At 36.1% G+C, this 18,659-nt stretch overlaps 1 long non-coding RNA gene across 1 annotated transcript; it reads right to left on the reverse strand.

Moving 5' to 3' along the window:
- Nucleotides 1-17,722: 17,722 nt before the first annotated feature.
- LOC130979183 (uncharacterized) lies at nucleotides 17,723-18,653 on the reverse strand. The gene is made up of 3 exons (XR_009086539.1): nucleotides 18,599-18,653; nucleotides 18,001-18,066; nucleotides 17,723-17,917 (listed from the first exon to the last, which is right to left on the reverse strand). It is a non-coding gene; the product is annotated as an uncharacterized LOC130979183 (long non-coding RNA).
- Between the last annotated feature and the right edge of the window lie 6 nt (nucleotides 18,654-18,659).

Here is an 18,659-nt window from a genome sequence, read left to right on the forward strand (position 1 = left end):
GGGAAGCCTCCACCTTTGAAGCCAAAAACCAAGCCAACTTCTTCTTCTCCAAGAACAAAACCGGTTCGGCCAGAGAGAGAGAGAAGAGATAACCCATGCAAAACCCAACATACAATTACCTTTAGTCCTTCCTTGGTCATCAATCTTCATCAATCCGAGCACAACATCCTTAGCTTGCCCTCCAAGACGAATTTCTGGCCCTTGATGCTTCATGATGATGATAGCTTCATCTACTCCACTTTTGCTTCCTCCCTCACGTAGCCACCCTAGCTACCTTCTGTGATGAGTGAAGCCAAAAGCAGAGACAAGCCATCCCTCCAAGGATCTTCTCCTTGCTGGCCGAATCTCCTTCAACCATTTTTGGTATGGAGAAGCCAAAATCTCATCACCATATCTTACCATAAGTGATAAGAATCTCAGCCACTACATTTTTTATGTTTTCTTGCCATCAGCTCGATGGTCTTCATGCATGTAGCTCCTTCTTTCTTTTGGTAGCTTAACTTAGCTTCCATAATTTTCTCTGTGATATGACCGAAGAGAAGAAAGAAGATGAGAGAGAAGATAGAGATAAAAGAAAAGTAATTAAATGAATCAAATTAATTGAAATGGGATTGCTTTTACTTTTCTTGCAGATTAGCGTGCCTCATTATGCCATCAATCAAATCAATGACACTTTCTCTCTCATAGTTCCAAGAACTGTATTAACTCTTCTCAATAAAATTTTGAGTTCCATCACATGATTAAAGAAGAGATCCGTTGGAAGTAATTGAACTTTGCTTTCTTTGCTTAGTGGATTCGGACCATGAATTGGTCTAATTAGCAAAGATTTGTAATTGGGCTTATAGTGATAATAGTTCAATCTGGCCCAAATAATCACAAATTATTTCAGCCATATAATATAGGAAATATTAATCAAGACTGATTGGTTTTAAGCATATTGGGCTTGCAATAATTTTGCTTTTCTGTTCGGCCCAATAAGAAAACCTGCATTACAAAATTATTAATTAACATATGTTAAATAAAAATTAAATTAATAATTCTGTAGTTAATTATTTCAATAATGTTTGTTCATCATCAAAATAAATTTGAGTTTTCCAAACTCATCAATCTCCCCCTTGATGACAAACATTATTAAAATTGAAATGGGAAGAAATTTAAAATTTTGAGTAAAGAATACTCCCTTTGAAGATATGTATTTTTTCCCCTTTCTTATTGTCACATGGCTCCCCCTTAATATATGCTATTTTACCAAGAGAAGCTTTATACCTGTAACAATTTTTATCAAGCCTAAGGAAATAATGTTATTCAACATATATAATTTTGTAATGTTGAATGGCTTGATTTATGAGCAGACTTGAATGATAATCAAAACTCATTTGTTATCAATAATTTGATTTTCTGCTCAAACTCACAACATAATTAATCAAATAATATCTTCGAAAATAAATTGCTGTTTTAAAAAATATTTTCCAATCAAATCAGAGCAACATACTTATGGTAAAAAAATATTTTTAATCACGGCATGATCACAGCAATTTTCAACATTTATTTTCATACCCAATGCTTAAAGAAACTGCAAAAAATAAAGTATTCAGCAAGCATGTTTACCAAGATGAATTAGAATATTTCCTATTTCAATAGTAGAAAGCATATTCATCAAGATAAATCCATTGCTTCAATCACAAGAATGCATGTTAACAACCAGGCAACCACATTATCAAAACAAATGCATCACAAGCATTATATCAACAAAACACAATATTTATAACAAGGATAATCATAAATTCACACGGATTTCATTCTCTGTTTTCATGATTTCAATTTTCAGCACTTTCTCCCCCTTTTGGTATCAAGAGAAACCTGAAAAAGATGACATATAGAACAGAATATGCAAAATATATCCAAAATGTCTAGAGTGTTTCACAGTGTCATATGTCTACAGTACCAAAATAAACTACCACAGTATTAGATTGAGCCTAAACATGCCAAATATCAACAAACATAAAAAATAAAACAGTAATTAATCATCAGAGAGATTAAAATCAGATTTCTCAGCACCTTCTTTAGTATCAACTCCCAGCTCCTCCTTAAGGTTTTCCAGCATCAGACTCACTCTATCCTTGCATCTCATCTAAGCCCTTTCATTTTCATAGGCTAGTTTGCGAGCCGCCCTATGGGTTTATACCGTTAGCTCAGACATATTTGAGAATTCAGTGAGGATTTTCTTGATTGATTCGGTTGCTTTGGAAGATTCAGGCTGACTCTCAAAGTCGCTATCCGAAGGCACAGATTTCTTGTCCTTAGTTTTTTTAACAGTTCCACCTCCTTTGATCATAGACACTTTGTTTTTTACATCCTCATTTGTTAAATCTACCTTAAAGTACTCAAAAATACACGTGAAAAATATTCCATAAGGTAAATTAGTCCTTTTGATACTTTTTACAGACTCCCACATGTGTCTAATCATGAGGTAACCAAATGAAATAGGAGATGAAGTAACAAGAGTAAAGATTATGAGAGAATCAGATATTGTTATCCTGTTATGAGAACCACTCTGTGGGGTCAAAATGTGAGTTATGATGTGGTGCAGCAGTGAGTTGGTTGGTCCAAGAGCTTTATGGGTATGAACAGTGCCATCTAGTCCAGACAGATTTTCACAAATATGTTGAAGAGCTTGCTTGTATGTGACCCCAACGTGTGCATCCCATTTGTCAGTCATGTATACCCTCGGTCCTTCATCCGTGTATCCAAGGGCAGAGCTGATGGTCTCAGCGTTCAGAGTGATATGCACACGCTTCATATAGGAGTGAAGACTACCATCAATCAATCTCAGATTATCATAAAATTGTGTCACCAACCCTGGGTAAACCATTTTGTGAATGAGTAGCAATGGAGACCATTTGAGATTGTCAAACAGAGGATGTAAATTGATCCCTTTGGCAGCCAGAGAATCAAGATTCACCAAGTATGAGAGACATAGATGCCGCTTTTCCAATACCTCCTGGTGAAATTCATAGAATGCACATGTAGAGAACCTTGAAGGATTATAGTGAGAATGTGGTTTGTGAAATCTATTTTGGAATTTCAATGATCCAAGGTTTGCGGGTTCCCTGGTCTCGTGCAACACGAAACCTTTGGTCTTCTGAGAACTCCTTTTGGAATTGGCTTTCTTCGGTGGAGATGGTGGTGGTGATGGAATCGGTGAGGTGTGTGATTCTTCCTCTTGTTCAATGATGGGTTCCTTGTTCTTTTCACTTTTCCTCTTTCTAGAGGATTTCTGGGCTATTACTTTGCGTCTCATGGACTCGGGTTGCTTGGTGGAAAGTGAGGGAGAGGATAAAGAAGTGGAGTGGATATGTATGTGGGTGTGAGTTTGGGGAGTAGAAGGTTTTTGAGAGAGACGAATTCTTTCACTCTTTTTAGGTGCAGTTTTCTTTTTCATGATGTGAAGAAGATGAATGGAGATGGAAGTTGAAGAGAAGGCCGAAGGGTGTGGTGAGTGAAGGGAGGTTAGAGAGGCATTAAATGCTGAGTGGAAAGAGAATGTGAGGGAGTTAATGCACATCTAGGGACGCGGTTATTAACCAAGGTGGTTTCCATTTATTTGAAATAAATTGAAAAAGTGGTTTCCTAGAATCAAGGGATTAGTTGAAAAGAAAGATTTGATTTGACACCATGCTTCTTCCAACAAGATTTGATGAGACAACAACAAGATTGTGATTTTTCAAAAAAATGAGGAACTAACAAAACTGTCATGGTGGGTTCAAAGAGATTTGGTAGGGCCCACAAAAATTAAATTATGCGCAGCCTCCCCCTTGTTCAAAGCCCATTCCACACGTTCTGAATTTTATCTCCTGCTTTCCCACGAGATAAATCTGAACAGAATCAAAATTTCACAAGTTATCAATAGAACTCAAATTTATCATTCCCAAGCTTTTTCTTAGTGAACAGAATCTGTCTTCACAGAGGGGTTTTGTAAAAATGTCAGCAAGTTGGTCTTCAGATTTTACAAACTGAATATCAATAGTACCCTTTTGCACATGTTCTCTAATAAAGTGATATTTGATCTCAATGTGCTTTGTTCTTGAGTGCAAAACAGGATTTTTTGAAATATTTATAGCATTCATGTTATCACAAAATAAGGGTATAATATTGATCTTTAATTTGTAATCCTCCAACTGCGTTTTTAACCAAATTAATTGTGAGCAACATGCAGATGCAGAAATATATTCAGCTTCAGCTGTGGATAGGGCCACGGTTGCTTGTTTTTTTCTTGACCACATGTTAAGTGAGCTTCCAAGGAAGCAACACATACCGGAGGTGCTCCTCCTATCCACTCTATCTCCCGTATAATTTGCATCACAAAACCCTACTCATTCTTGTCGAATTGAGCAAGCTCTTCTTGAATGGTTTTGACCCATAATGGATCTTCAAGAGCTTGTCTCACATTGTTGGGCTCCATTTGTGACAAGAAGGCAAGATTGCTTGGTTTGGATTACCTTTTGGTTGAGGATCTTATTGTTACACCTTGAGAGGGATCACCAATGATAAAGTCATGAGGATAACCTCTCATGGACTTCCATTCTCTAGGCTTCCGGAGTGGTGTTGAACTTTGATGAGCTTCTGTGGGTATCACTGTTTCAGTTTCTCGTGCTGGCTCAGGAGATAAAATGGAAATATCTCCTCCAATCTGGCGAGACAAAACTGGACTGGCAAATTCTTCATTTTGGACAGACTTGGAATTTTCTTTGCTTGTTCCAACTTTTTCACAATCTGAATCATTATCTATCACAATACTGGAAATTAAATTAGAATCACAAAAAGTAACATGTATGGATTCCTCTCTGGTTCTATGATCTTTGAGGTAAATTATATAGGCTTTGCTAGTAGTGGAGTATCCAACAAACATGCCCTCATATGATTTTGGATCAAATTTGCCAAGATTTTCTTTGTTATTAAGCACAAAACACTTGCATCCAAAAACATGGAAATACTTAAGATTTGGAGGGGTTCCTTTCCATAGCTCATAAGGAGTTTTCTTTAACCCTTTTCTAATAATAGTCCTATTCAAAATATAACATGCTGTATTTACAACTTCAGCCCATAGAAACTTTGAAACCTCATTCTCACATAACATAGCCCTAGTCATCTCTTGAAGGCTTCTATTCCTTCTTTCAACAACCCCATTTTGTTGAGGTGTTCTAGGGCATAAAAAATTATGAGTAATTCCAAAGTCATCACAGAATTTTTCAAAGTCTTGGTTTTCAAATTCTTTTCCGTGATCACTTCTCAAATGGGCCACTTTTAAATATTTTTCATTTTGAATTTTCTTGCAAAGGGTTGAGAAAGCATGAAAAGCATCATTTTTATGAGCAAGAAAAAGTACCCAACCAAATCTAGAGTAATCATCTACCACTACCAAACTATAGTGTTTACCTCCTAGACTTTGAGTTCTTGTTGGACCAAAAAGATCAATGTGTAACATCTCTAATGGCCTTTTGGTTGAAATTCCATCTTTTGGTTTAAAAGAGGATTTAACTTGTTTGCCTAATTGACAAGCATCACAAGTAAGATCCTTATCAAATTTGATTTTAGGAATTCCTCTAATAAGATTTTTCTTTACTAGCTTAAAAATTTGGTACATGCTAGCATGACCCAGCTTTCTATGCCATAGCTAGTTTTCAGATTCAAGAGAAGTAAAACATGTTACATTTTGTTCTTTCAAGTCCTCAAGAGTTAATCCATACACATTGTTGCATCTTTTAGCTTCAAAAAGAATATCCCCAGTTTTTTCACAAACAACCAAACACACAAATTTTCTAAAAACAACTTCAAAACCTAAATCACACAATTGGCTTACACTAAGTAAGTTATGTTTCAAACCATTTACAAGAAGAACATCATTTATACAAGATGAAAAGCTTTTACCAACTTTACCAACGGCCACTATCTTTCCTTTACCATCATCACCGAAAGTGACAAGTCCTCCATCATATTCATCAAACTTTATGAAGAAGGTTGTCTTTCCGGTCATGTGCCTAGAACATCCGTTGTCCATGTACCACATATTTTCCTTCCGTTTGGATGCTAGGCACACCTACAAAATAAGCTCAAGTGACCTTAGGTATCCAAATTTTCTTGGATCCTTTCACGTTAAACCATCTCCTATGACCCAAGCCATTGTAATAAAAAATAATTTTGTAAACTTTGTCACCAATCATTCTTTCACCAAAAAAGTATTGAATGGGAAAGTGTCCATTTCGGTTGCATAGTCTACAAAACCTTGGAGTTGCTAATTTGTTAAAGTAAGTGGGATCTTGAAACCTTGTGTCATTAGAAGATGAAGCTCTATTTTCAAAAGAAGGTTTCTCATCAGATTTGTAAAACCCCAAACCAGCTTTATTAAAGAGTGGTTTTTGACTAGCCAAAATTTGATTTAAATTTTCAGAACTTTGAGTAAACTTGGCTAAGTCATTTTCAAGATTTTTAATCTTTTTCAGCAACTCTTCATTCTTCTTAAAACAATTTACATATGCAACAACAGAATGGTCACTTTCACAACTTCTAAGTTGGGCTTTTAACTGCTTATTTCCTTGAGAAAACCATTTTCAGTTTTAAGAATGATAATTTGTTGTTCAAGATCTTGGTTATCAAGTAGAAAACATCTTATTTTTCCAGAAAGGTAGTCTATCATAAGATGAAGATCTTCAGTGTTAGGATTGTGAAAGATTGCCTTATCTATGTGATCTGCCATGAGACATAGTTGTGACTTGGTCTCGAACTCCTCATCATCATCTGAGTCATTTTCCAAGTCCTCCCATGAAGCCATCAGTCCCTTCTTCTTTCCTCCTTTTGGCTTCTCCTCTTTCTTCAACATGGGACAATCAGATTTGAAATGTCTCATTTTCTTACAGTTGTAACAAGTTACTTTGCTCAGGTCTTTCTTCATTTTTCTTGAGCTGCTGTCTTTGCCTTTCCCTTTGAACTTTACCATTTTTCTGAATTTTTTGGCAAACAACACAAACTTATTTTCAAAGGAATTATCACTGGATTCATCATCCAGGGGGTTAGTTATAGAAGAAAAAGTAATTTCTTTCTTTTTTGAATTTTTTTTCAAATAAGTGTTTTCAAAAGCAAGAAGGTTTCCTCTCAAATAATCACATGTCATGGAATCAAGGCTACTGCTCTCAGAAATAATTAATGCTTTTGTTTCCCACTCTTTAGTGAGACATCTCAATACTCTTCTCACAAGCACAGAATCAAAATGTGTTATTCCCATAGCATCCAAGCCAACAATGATGGTGTTGAACCGTTCGAACAGTTCATCAATGGATTCTCCTTCCTTCATTGCAAATATTTCATACTCTTTGTTCAACATGTCTATCCGAGTCTTCTTCACAATGGTGGTTCATTCATGAGTAATTTACAGTTTATCCCAGATTTTTTTTGTCGTTGTGCATCGTGATACCCGTCGGTATTCCTCAAAGCTGATAGCACAGTTGAGTAGATTTACAGCCTTGGCATTTAGCTCCACCTTCTTTCTATCTTCCTCGGTCCAACTTGCTTCTGGTTTAAGAGTAACTACTCCTTCAGCACTTGTGTTAGTTAGAAATTGAGGACCCTCTAGGATGATCTTCCAAAGTCTGTAGTCTACTGCTTGCACAAAGATTTCTATTCTCTCCTTCCAATAGGTATAGTTTTTCCCATTGAAAAGAGGTGGTTTGTTGCTTGACTGACCTTCTGTAAGGTTGTAGGACACCAGATTTGAGCCACTACTTTCTACCATTTGGATATTTTCTCCAAGCTGCAAAGCTTGATCTCTTTGAGACCAAGCTCTGATACCAATTGATGGTTTTTCAATGGCTAAGTGAAGGGGGGTTGAATCTTAGCTCCTTTTTCTTTAGTAACACTTGTTGTCCTTTGAAATAACTTCAGGAGATTTTTTTATTTTTTTCTCGTCCCTAGCCACGAGACTTTTATTTTTGTCTCGTCACTTGGCACGAGATATTTTTAGTTTTAGCTCCTGTGAAGTAGAAACAAAAATGGAGTAGAGAAGAGAGAAAATTACACCCAGATATATCCTGGTTCAGCTGCTAAGTGCTGTGCAGCCTATATCCAGTCTCCATTACAACAATGATGGAATTTCACTATAATCTTCTTGATTACAGACTGTAAAGTGCTAACCCAACTTACAAGAGAATTTCTACAGAATCATGAAATACAACATAGATGTACAAAGGAACTCTAAGGACATCTATGGCTTTTTCTTTTAATTTTGCACTCTCTGTCTTTTTCCGCTCTATGACTTTTTTATACAAATTTCACTGTTTGCCTTTTTTCTATGAGACTCAAGACATGACAAAATTAAACAGAAAAATACTAAACAGAATACATTAAAAGAGAAGAGAAATCTGTTAGCTCAGGTAGCTTTGAGAACTCTGTGCCTTGCACTCTCACACTTTCTCCTTGCTTCAAACCGTGGCTGTTCTCTCGTTTTATAGAAGAGGGAAACCTCTACCTTTGAAGCCAAAAACCAAGCCAACTTCTTCTTCTCCAAGAACAAAACCGGTTCGGCCAGAGAGAGAGAAGAGATAACACATGCAAAACCCAACATACAATTACCTCTAATCCTTCCTTGGTCATCAATCTTCATCAATTCGAGCACTCCATCCTTGGCTTGCCCTCAAAGACGAATTTCTGGCCCTTGATGCTTCATGATGATGATAGCTTCATCTGCTCCACTTTTGCTTTCTCCCTCACGTAGCCACCCTAGCTACCTTCTGCGATGAGTGAAGCCAAAAGTAGAGACAAGTTATCCCTCCAAGGATCTTCTCCTTGCTGGCCGAATCTCCTTCAACCATTTTTGGTATGGAGAAGCCAAAATCTCATCACCATATCTTACCATAAGTGATAAGAATCTCAGCCACTACATTTTTTATGTTTTCTTGCCATCAGCTCGATGGTCTTCATGCATATAGCTCCTTCTTTCTTTTGGTAGCTTAACTTAGCTTCCAAATTTCCTCTATGATATGACCGAAGAGAAGAAAGAAGATGAGAGAGAAGATAGAGATAGAAGAAAAGCAATTAAATGAATCAAATTAATTGAAATGGGATTGCTTTTACTTCCCTTGCAGATTAGCGTGCCTCATTATGTCATCAATCAAATCAATGACACTTTCTCTCTCATAGTTCCAAGAACTGTATTAACTATTCTCAAAAAAATTTTGAGTTCCATCACATGATTAAAGAAGAGATCCGTTGGAAGCAATGGAACTTTGCTTTCTTTGCTTAGTGGATTCGGACCATGCATTGGTCTAATTAGCAAAGATTTGTAATTGGGCTTATAATGATAATAGTTCAATCTGGCCCAAATAATCACAAATTACTTCAGCCATATAATATAGGAAACATTAATCAAGGCTGATTGGTTTTAAGCATATTGGGCTTGCAATAATTCTGCTTTTCTGTTCGGCCCAATAAAAAGACCTGCATCACAAAATTATTAATTAACAATTTAACATATATTAAATAAAAATTAAATTAATAATTTTATAGTTAATTATTTCAATAATATTTGTTCATCGTCAAAATAAATTTTTGTTTTCCAAACTCATCAACTACGTTAGTTGTGTTTTCAGAAATTAAGGATAGCTTAAATAGCTTACTAATCCAATATCAAGCAAAAAGAAAGTAGAAAGATTATTATTATTATTACAAGAGAAGGAATTTAGTTTTGTTTTGGTTTTAATTTTCTGAAGTAACAAAAAAGAGATGAAAAATTAAAGCCTTGATTCAGTTTTTTTTTTTTCATTTTTTTCTTCGGATAATTAATTACTTTCATGCAATTTTAATTTTTTTTAACAATCAATTTTTTAATTCTTTAGTGTAGGTTACGTACTTACCGTGAACATAATTTTACTAGCTAGTGAACTGGACATTGGATTCTCAACTCTTGTATCTTGATGGAGATGGCTAGGTAGGCCATGCTTTTTTCTTTTTTCTTTTTTCTTTTTTCTTTTTCTTTTCGTTTCTTTTCCTTTTTCATTGTTAAGTGTAGTGAACCACTGGTTAAGTAGTTATAGGTTAGTTTGAGATAAAGAGCGTCATTAATTAATCGAATATTCACTTTCTTTTCATCAATAACAGTAAAAGGGTACGGTGCAACTACAAATTACTAGCAAAAGATAAAAGCAAAGAAAAGTATAGTGTTAATTGTAAAATGATCCTCCAATTTATTATAGTACTACATCTGGTCAAAAGCACTTGTTTCTTTTTAATTCATTATTATGGGGTTGAACAATTAATCACTTTAATTTGTGGAGAGCACAAAGTCAAAGGAGAAAGAATATGGTTGGTAAATCATAATAGTGATGATATCTGCCATAAGCATATATATATATATATATATATATATATAAGGTTAATTAGCCCCCACATGGGGGCATGTTTGGTCGTGTCATATGAATGGACGGCACCTAGTGATTTAGTTTCATTTATGATGTTCTAACTTGTACTAATTGTTCGAATATAATAGCTTAGCTTTTGGACTTTGATTTCAGATTTGTTCAACACGTTTAACGGCGAGAAGGACGGGTGTAGATTGGAATTTTGGAGTAGTGAGTTGTTCTGATTGTGTGTAGGACACCACACTCAACTAATTTGTTTCTTACTTGAACCTTCCAAATCACGTTTACCCACCACTAACATATCTATCCCATGTGTTTATACATTAAGAGTAGGTAATATAATGTTCCTTTCCCAAATATGAATTTAAAAATGCGAGATTCCCTCTTCAATCATATTTTCTGGCGATATTAGTACACACTACACACACTATGTCTATTATGCCTGTTCTCTTATCAATTACAACAATTATGTGATTTAGTAGGGCTTAATCATATCAGTATGGTTCTAATATAATTTTTGTTGGTGAAGTTGTTTTACTACTTTGTAACAAGCAACAACTACATTATACAAATTTACATTTTAGCGGGGCATATCAATATCGAGACACCCTATTCAGTTAGTTTTTCCGTTGTATCTCATTTAAATGCAACGAGAAATTTTTGAAGGAAATTCTTTTTCGGTTTAGTAAACTCACCAACTAGATAAGTGGGACCTCGATCGCTCCTTGCCTATTGATGGAACATCTATACTTCTAAAGGCACTCCGTTATTTCAATAAATAAAATGTAATTTTGACTAATTTGACTAAATTTTCATTCAACATCTCAAGTATTAATTTCACGTGAAGTCAACTTCACATGAGTTTTCACTTTTTTTTATATTCTAAAAATTTACTGGATTTAACTAATATGTGTTTTTAGGACACATAATAAATTTATCATTAATAGAGAATTTTAATTTTTTATTTAATAGATATAAAATAAATACATTAAAAACTTTAATTTTTGTAAATTTAATAAAAATTATTTCAATTTAACTTATTTTCTTTGGACACACGATAGATAAATCCAAATTTAATTTATACAGGCCAATTTTAAGATTTGGTGAGTTTAAACAATTCATTTAATCAATTTATAGACATAAATCCCAATATAAAACAGAAATATATACAATTACACGTGAACATGTGTGAAAATATTTACAGTATATATCCACTTAAATAGCTATAAACTTGACCCTAAAACTAAAATAAATGACGGTTTCGTTAAGGAACCAATTAAAAATATAGTCAACTAGAATCAATGTAATTAATTTTAAAATAAGAGGTTTATTATAAAAAAAATAATTTTTTACTATTCCTAATTTTTAAATATTAATGCTAAAAATATAAGGAATTAACTTAAACTAGTTCATGATATAGTTAGTTTCTTAAACTTTTTCAATAAATAAATAACCTTACGAAGAGAGTTGCTTATTATATATACCAATAACCAAATACGGAAAAGTTCTGCATACAAGCCATTAGGGCTTGTATGCTCTACAAGTACATTAAACAAATACGCGCTGCTCCACGTACGTTGATTACACGCGCTATATAACATCCCGCGTATATCTAACTACCAAATTTAAAATATTTGTTTCCTTCTTCGTTTTCGATATTTTGAGATTTGGTTGTTCTTCTTCTCGCGCGTCTTCCCTTCTTCTTCTCCATCGTTCTTTTGCTGTCATTTTCTCACTGGTATGTTCTTCGTTTACGTTACCTTTTTCTCTCTCTGCAACTCGACCTTCGTTTTCTATTTTGATTTGTTGTTTTCTGAAATCAAAGTTTGAACTCGTTTTGAAGATAATGGATCATTCAACCTCTGATTGTCAGCTGAATCCAGGCGAAGTGGATTATGAGTTTGAATTTAACGAATTTCCTGAGGTTTGATTTACATAAGATTAGTATGATTTTTCTTTCAGTAATTGGTATAGCATTGTGTAGTTGAAAAATTGCTGAACATTGATTGTGAAAGTAACACGTTAACATGAATCTGTCCATTCAATGTATTAGTTGTGACTAATTACCTGGAATTTATAGCAGACGCTCGGGTGTAGATCAATTCTTCTTTGGGTGTATTTTAGCTAGAAGTGTGGGTGTATCTACACTTTACTGGTTTTTTGTTATTTTAATTGAGTTGTTGTTGTTCAGGTGTATTATATCAGACACGATTGGGTGTGTTTTTAGTTTTTGACATGGTGTATTCTGCAGCCTGAGTATTTACAGTTTATGGCTTTAAAGGTCATTCTGTAGTTGAGTTGTTGCGGCTCGGGTGTATCATATTAGACATAATTGGGTGTATTTGAATCATATCTATGGGTGTATTTACAGTCTGACACAGTGTATTGTGCAGCCTCTCTCGGTTGTTGATGACGAGCTTGTTCCGAAGGTCGGAATGACCTTTACCACCCTTAAAGATGTTGGAAAATTTTACAGGGACTACGCCAAGGCTGCAGGTTTCTCTACAAGAGTTCGGTGCACAAATAGGAAGGGAAACGAGATTAAGAATCAACTGATTACATGTAGCAGAGAGGAAAAATGGAAATCTAAAATATCTCCGACCGAGAAGACCAATCCGACAGCCGGTCTAAACTGTCCTGCAAGAATTTATATACACACATTGAAGGATGTCGGTGCTTGGATCATTTCAAAGGTTGTGCTGGATCATTCACACCCCTGCTGTCCAAGCAAAGCAGAGATGCTCAAACAGCACAGGGAACTAAGCATGTCCATTCGTCGTACGATAGAGAATAACGAGGAGGCTGGTATCAGACCAAGCAAAACCTACCAATCATTTGTTGCTGCTGCCGGGGGTCACCGCGAGTTAAACTTTATCGAAAAGGACGTGAGGAATTACATTACCAGGGAAGTGCGGAATGTTTCCGAACAAGAAGATGCAAAGGAATTTGGGAAATATTTCTTAAGAATGAAAGAGAAGAATCCGAATTTCTTTTTTGAGCTCGAACTTGAGGAGGATCAATCGATTAAGCTGGCTTTTTGGGCCGATGCCAGAAGCAGAGCCGCCTTTGAGTATTTCGGAGACGTCATTTCATTCGACACCACCTACAATACAAACAGGTAACAAACTGTCCCTGTTTATGATGCTAAATTAATTTATTTTTACGAATCCGCAGTAGAGGTGTATATTGGCTGTTTCATTGGGTGTATTCGAAGCATTTGTTAGGGTGTACCTAATGATTTTGCATTCTGGACCATGGTAATTTGTTTCAGGTATAATTTGGTCTGTGGTTCTTTTGTCGGGGTGAATCACCACGGTCAGTCAACACTTCTCGGATGCTCTTTGATGAAGAACGAAGAAATTGAATCATTCAAATGGTTATTTCAATGCTGGCTTCGTTGCATGGGAGGAAACGCTCTGAAAGGGTTTCTCACCGATCAGTGCGCATCAATGAAAAGGGCTTTAGAGGCCTGTATACCAACAACAGTTCACCGCTGGTGTATTTGGCACATCATGAAGAAGATTCCAAGCAAATTAAACGGGTACAAGGGACATGCGGATATCGAACAAGAAATGAGCCATGTTGTTTGAAACTCTCATAGCAAAGACTCATTCGATAGGAATTGGAACGATTTTCTGCTAAATTTTGGTCTTGCGGACAACAAGTGGCTTTCAGGTAATGTGTTTTTAAAATCTGCAGCAGATGTGTAAATTGTATGTTCTCTCGGGTGTATTTTACAGTTTGTGTTTGGGTGTTTTATGCAAATCTGTACGAAGACTGTCACATATGGGTTCCTATCTATCTGGATCACCACTTCTGGGCAGGGATGAGAAGCACACAAAGGAGCGAGAGCATGCATTCATTTTTTAACAAGTACATCACCCGGAACAGCTCGCTTATTCAGTTCGTCAAACAATACGATAATTGCCTCGGAAGCAGGGAGCAAGCAGAGAGAGAATCAGACGCTGCAGATTTTCATACGGTCATACCGTGTGCAACCAAATCCTCCATTGAAGCTCAGTTTCAAGATGCGTACACTCATGCAAAGTTTAGGGAAGTCCAAGCGCAATTCAGAGGAAAGGCGAATTGCATCACCAGATTAAAGAATTCCGCTCTAGGCTATTCAATATACGAAGTCGGAGAACAAGTTTCCAGCTCAATATTCAACAAGTTCGCTGTTACCTACGACTCAGTCGCAGCCGAGGTAAAATGCCAATGCTTATTATTCGAGTCAAGAGGGATACTGTGCCGTCACGCACTAAGCGTGTTAAGCTTCGAACAAGTAAGCCAAGTGTCCCCTAGATATATACTGGAACGATGGAGCAAGAAGGTAAAGAGGCGACACACACACATCAAGAGCAGCCACGACGAGCCACTAATGGAGCCAAGAAGCAAGAGGTTCGACCAATTGGTTTTTCGTTCGCAAAATATTTGCGAATTTGCCTCCGAATCGGAGGAGCTGACTGCAATTCTACACCGTACGTACAATAACATCATGGCCGAGATGGAAGCATTAGAAGCCAAAAGAAAGGGGAGATATTCTTTATCCCACGAAGACGCCAACTTGGAATCCGTTAACGAGCTTCAAAGCCCGCCAAGGATTCGAACAAGAGGACGTCCAAAAAACAGGCTAGGTTCAAAGCTAGAGAAACAGATTGCAAATGCCATAAAGAAGAAGAAGACGAAAGTTTTAAGCGAGGTACAAGGAAATGTTCTTTAAATTTGTGGCAATTGAGTTTATTTTTGTCGTTAATAGTTTAGCTAATGTGTGAGTGTTATATTCAGATAAACGTGTTTGATGCTGCATCAGCGGCGCATTCAAATTCCAACCAATATCAATGACACGTTATGAATTATCAGCTCAGGGTACCAGCGGCAGGGGATAATTCTTTGGGTGTATAGTTTTATAGAATATGGGTGTAAAAGCTCTGTTTCTTTTGGGTGTATTTTTGTTAATTCACAATTTACATATAGACACATATATAGATACATATAGAACAAAAGCTGTAAAAATTCGCAGGTTATGGGTGTATATTTCATTTGATGTTTTTCTTCATATTTTAGTACATGTAATTCATACATTTTGAGTACAGCGCAGACAGTTGGGTGTATAGTTTACGCAATCTTGGGTGTATTATTAGACTTGCGTTGGGTGTAACAGTTTATAATTTGCGTTCACCACCTGTAATACAGTTTTTAAATACATCACAGACAGTTTACCAGCACAGATAGTTTAACTATGGGAAAAAATATACATGGAATAGAAGTTGTTGATAATTGGCAAATATTTACATCATTTGTTTAAATTACAAACTACGCAGCAGTTGGATTACCCAGTTTCTATATCAGCAGAATTAATCTGACAAAACAGACTCAATAATACAGAGGATGGCTTCGACAGCCTTATAGCACTACTCTCTCTAATTGCCCGATCTCTCTGTTTATTCATCTCACTGAATAGTATCCGGGAAGCATACTCCACTCTATAGTGGTCCACCTCCTCCTACAATTAAAAAGTATATTCTCTTTAAACAGCAATATTAATTCAGTAAAGTAATACAGAGTTATATAGTTCTAAAGACAGTTACCTGTGGCCAATTATCCCATTCATACTTCCCCTTTTTGATGTTTTCCGGCTCAATTAACTCAAGCCACTTCATAACGTAGATAGCGCAGTCATAGCTGAAAACGAAGAAAATAAATTACAAATCTCATTTAGGAAAGTTTAATGTTCAGACTCACAAATTTATACCTTGTTTTTTGCCCTGATATTTTAACATATGATGCTTTAATTTCCTTTTCCTTCTCGCCTTTCTCCAGAGGTTTTTCGCCGGCATATGTTATCAATCTTGAAAATACATATCCCTTAAATACCAAAACAAATCAGTAGTACACCCGAATGAATGCACAGGATACACCCAACTGAATATGAAATATACACCCAACACAACCTTCGAAATAGACCTATCTATTAAAGTAAAGAAGACAGAGGCAACTTACAGTGAATTTATTAATGTCCTTTCTCTCATCGCTTGGAGCTTTTTTGTGTAGCGGGTCAAGTATTTGACATTTCCGCTTTGTTGTATTTATTAGCCATAACCACCAATGTCCCGAGTGGTAAATAGGAGCAAAAATCTGAAGGATTGCCACATTTCAACAGTGTGTTATTTTATTTGGCATATAATTAAATAAATAAGCGTACTAACAAATTTAGCAAACGAAAACTTACATATGGATGCGAACTTAATTTTTTTCTATCTATGAAGTGAATGAAACTCGGGTAGGCTTCCACCCTGAATTCCTTTTCCGTTTTCGGGGATATGAATTCCCCCTTTGGGTGATCCGAAAGTGCCATGCTCTGCAAGAATTGCAAAACAAGAAATGAAATACTGAAAATACACAACTTACACCCAATCGAACCCAAAAAATACACCCAAATCATTGCAGAAAATACACCAAAAGTTCGTAGAAGTAACACTTACCACAATATCGGGGAGGAGACAGTATATTTGTTCCTGAAATCTCTTTTCATTTTTCTGGTTTAGGATGAGGCAGATGGCAGATACAATCTAGAAATATATGCCGAAATCAATTTTACATTAATAAACATTGCAGTTTACTTTGGTGTAAAAACATTAATGTTAGTCTAATATTACCTGAGATTCTATATCACTTTTTGCCTGGAGGGATGCAAGGTGCGATCTGATCAAAATGTATTCTCCTTTGCCAATCAGATTGCAAATCTCCTCATACTCGTCAGTATTGCCATTTGCGTCTTCCTTCAGTCTCGTCCCCCAGATGTAGCACTTTTGTTTCATATCATCTGTAATTTGATTTATTCCCCCTGGAGTTTCAAACTTTGCAGAACTTTCTCCCACAGTCTCCTTCTGAATTTGTGGACTTTCGTTTGTTCCCTTCGCCGCATTGCTTGCTAATTTTTGGACCAAAGTGTCTAATTGTTCTAGCATACTTGCAGTTTCTGGAGATTTTTCCCTTTCTGTCTCCTGCGTTGACGCCCCCTCCTGGCTTGAATCAGTCAGTCCAAGGCTGAATGATGGCATCCCTGAATCTGTTTTAGGAACATAGGTTGCTGTCCGTGCCATCATCAACAGGGCAGCAGCGTCTTCTGCGGCTGGATGACTGTGTCATGATGTATAAGAATAAGAGTAAGAATAATAATATACGGATGATAAGCAAAGATTGATTTTAGTCTGATGAACTTACATTTTAGTTGGAGCTGGGAGAAGCGTGGGTGTGGTTTCTTGAAGTTTCTTGGGGGATTCAGGAGTGCTGCACAGTAACACAAAATTAATCATGGCGTAAAGAAAAAATTGATCAGGAACAATATACACCCAAACTGTATGCAAATATACACCCAAACCCTAAACAAATATACACCCAATACTATTTCTTACTTTTCTGTAGTCCCTTCAATCCGTAGCATAGGGGTTGGTTCGAAATCTGTCTCAGGGGTTGTTTGGGATGCCGGCACAAAAACCTGGATCGGGACTCTAAACAAGAAGAAAAATGAAAGGTTAACAACGCCTTTGAAAATAATAAGGTTATAAGGTTGAAATATTCTTGGAAAACTCACATTGCAAGCGCTTCCGACGGTGTTTGTTCCCTCACAACCATCATATTCGAGTCAGTCGGACTCAACCTAAAATAACCCAAAAAAGGTAAAAAATACACCCGAACAATTCAAAAAGAAGACAGGCTTTGTTTTTTGAGAACTTACATAGTTGCAGTTTTTGCTTTTTTTTGCTGCCTTTTTTTTCTTGAATAAAATAATAAAGGGCAAAAAAATATATACAGAATTAGAAGTAGAAGGTAATAGAAGAACAAAAGTTACGGTTATTTGAAAGAGAAATTACATGCTCTGCGATGGCTGGTTTACGCTACTCTGTTCTGTGCGTCCTTGAGAGGAAGGATCATCACTTCCCAAGTTCACAGCCGGTAGTCTAAACAGATTTCATGTTATTCAGACAAAATAAGATACAGGTATAAAATACACCCAAATGAATGCACAAGATACAACCAACCGAATGGACAATATACACCCAACAAAACAAACGAAATATCCCTAGTAAACAACATACACCCAACTTGATCCACAAAATAAATCCAAATGTTTCCAGAAAATACATTCAAATCATGATAACAAGATTTTATTAAATAATAAAGGTTCTTACGTTTCAGAGGACACATAGCGACCTTCTGTCGATCGCAGGTCAGCTAGGTTCTCCCTGCGAA

Source organism: Arachis stenosperma, chromosome 5, assembly GCF_014773155.1.
Source record: "Arachis stenosperma cultivar V10309 chromosome 5, arast.V10309.gnm1.PFL2, whole genome shotgun sequence".
In the NCBI taxonomy this organism is placed as follows: Eukaryota; Viridiplantae; Streptophyta; class Magnoliopsida; order Fabales; family Fabaceae; genus Arachis; species Arachis stenosperma.